The 2,516-nt window shown below is 33.5% G+C and overlaps 1 non-coding gene across 1 annotated transcript; it reads right to left on the bottom strand.

Annotated features, from left to right (window-relative positions):
* Positions 1-268: 268 nt before the first annotated feature.
* TRNAT-AGU (transfer RNA threonine (anticodon AGU)) lies at positions 269-342 on the bottom strand. The gene has a single exon. It is a non-coding gene; the product is annotated as a tRNA-Thr (tRNA).
* Positions 343-2,516: the final 2,174 nt, after the last annotated feature.

Raw genomic sequence — 2,516 nt, 5'->3', positions numbered from 1 at the left:
AGTACTTGATGAAGCATTACAGTTACATGTACTTATAAGTTTATAAGGTAATGATCAACACTAATTTTAAAATTGTAATTTGTGCATTTTATTTACGCATATGAGGAAGCAAATATTTCGCAGATATGCTTTTTCGCTCCACAAAGCTGCCAAAAGTTTAAGAAAATAAAATATTGATCATGAAATATATATAATTTAAAAAGTATAGCACAAACAGTTATAATCCAGCCTATTATATGAATAATATAATTATAAAAAGTTATGTGGCAGGCCCCGGCGAGATTCGAACTCACGATCTCCTGTTTACTAGACAGGCGCTTTAACCAACTAAGCCACGGCGCCTCTGTCATAGGAAATATTTTAGGTTATAACTGAATAAGCTTCAAGTTCTTCTATATAGAGAGTTACCTCTGCTATCTGTAATGTATAATTATCACACGGAATTACCTTGATCCATAAAATGCTATCTAGCGGACAAAAATTCTTTTTAAAAAGTCATTAAATACTACTTTGATCAATAAAGTCGTCCTCTTCCATATGTAATTCCTTTTAGATACAATGCGTTCATTCCAATGTTGTCTTGAATCAATCAAACAGTGGTAGAACCAGATTTATTTTGAATTAGCCAAATTGACAAGTTGTTTGATTGATGTTTGGATTTGCGGGCCACAGAGACCCTGGGTTAGGACTGAGTTTGCCATATTTTGTTTAATTACCGCGAGTGAAGTTGTATCACAGAGACGTACTTGTACCATTCTTGTGCTCCATAACGGTATAATGATCGGACCAGCATTTTATACAGAGTCGCTTTCTGGGGGATAAGAAGTTTACTTTTCCGGCAGAGTAATGGGTATAGGATGCTGACTTTGCAAATAGCGTGTTGGATTTGGGCTCACCATTTGAACCTGCGTCGAATTGAAGAACAACCAACACTCTCTGGAGCCAGGGGATAGAAAGTTTGTCGATTTGTAGGAGATATTTTTCGAACTCCTTCCAACGATGGAACAGAATAGCCTGAGTTTTGATCGAGTTAATCTGCAATCGCCAGCATTTGTACCATGCTATCGCCAGGGTTGTTGTTTGAAGACTGCTTCCAATGGCATCGGGACTGTATCCGGTCGTGATGAACGCTGTATCGTCTGCATAAAATGCTGTGTTTGATAGCTATATAGAACTGGATATCTGTTGTGCTATTTAAAGCATTGAAAAAGTACTTAACCTAGAATAGGTGTTCAAATCAAAAATCAATAATCAATAACCAACAAAAATTTGAAACAATATTTTTAACCGGGTATCCATTTCAATCCGCAGGTAAAATATATTAAATTCTTCTTAAAAAAAATGTATGGCCGTCTGGATCCCCAAAATTGAAGTAATTTGACACCCATTTTTCGGCATATTTTTTAACAATCAATTAATTAATAAAAGTTATTAACTATCAAACTTGATACCCCGCCCGTTCAATATCCAGGTACCCGGGTATTTAGTTAATTTGACTTTTAAATTGATAATAGAAAATATATTTTGTAATTTATTTTATTTAAACCATAATTAAACAATCATTCTTATTATAAACAATAACAAAAATAATAAGTAAGAAATACATAACTCCGTTTTACTTTATTTTATTAATATCGTTTTCCATTATTTTACTATATATTTATTTACATTATTTTATTTATTATGATACAGTGCCATATAAAAATTGAAGTACATTAAATTATTTCGTACATCATTCACGTGTCGTGGTTGCAATACAGTTTTCGTCACAAAATGGGGTTCTCATATACCGAACATACTTTTCTAGTTTTGCTACGTTTTTTAAATTCACTTTGGAGACATTCATAACATACACCAGTAATCTTTTTCCTCCCACTTGAATCGAGCTGCGTCTGAGGTGTCAATGATACAGATGATGTTCGCTGATGCGCATTCGGATTGATAGCTCAACCAAGAAGAGATTAAATCGCCAATTTCTTTGAAAAATGCCTCATAATCTGTGCATTATTCGAACGACTTTCAACGAATATAGTACATAGCTCTCTGCCCATTTGCCAATAAAATAATCGTCGTTCATACGATTTTTTAACAATCATTTTATTATTCTCATAATACAGAATATATAATACAAAGCAGGCAATATCGAGAATATTGTAAAAAAATGCTAGAGGCCACCTTTGGATCTTTTAGTAGTATATCTGCCAAGCATTTTATCCATCGTGTCTACTCCAGCTTTAGACCATTTATAAAACTCAATAATTTCGGGTTTTTTCTTTACACTATCAATTAGTGATGATTAGCTTCATGATGCATTGATGATAGTATAATTACTACCTTGTTTTTTTTGGCACATAACTTCATAGGGTAACTTTTTCATGAAAACCAAACACAGTGGATAATTCTTCTCGCGTTTTTAATACAGCCATTGCTGGTGGAATGTATGCTTTATTTTTCTTCAAGGTGCCAACAATTGTCAAGTGCCAAGATAGTAAAAATTTTCCCAGTGGAAAAGTAGT

Source organism: Rhynchophorus ferrugineus, unplaced genomic scaffold, assembly GCF_030347505.1.
Source record: "Rhynchophorus ferrugineus isolate W39M unplaced genomic scaffold, kcgeb_rfMv2 rfM7, whole genome shotgun sequence".
Lineage (NCBI taxonomy): Eukaryota > Metazoa > Arthropoda > Insecta > Coleoptera > Curculionidae > Rhynchophorus > Rhynchophorus ferrugineus.
Note: the sequence above shows the minus strand (reverse complement) of the source record. Positions and strands in the feature narration are given on the sequence as shown.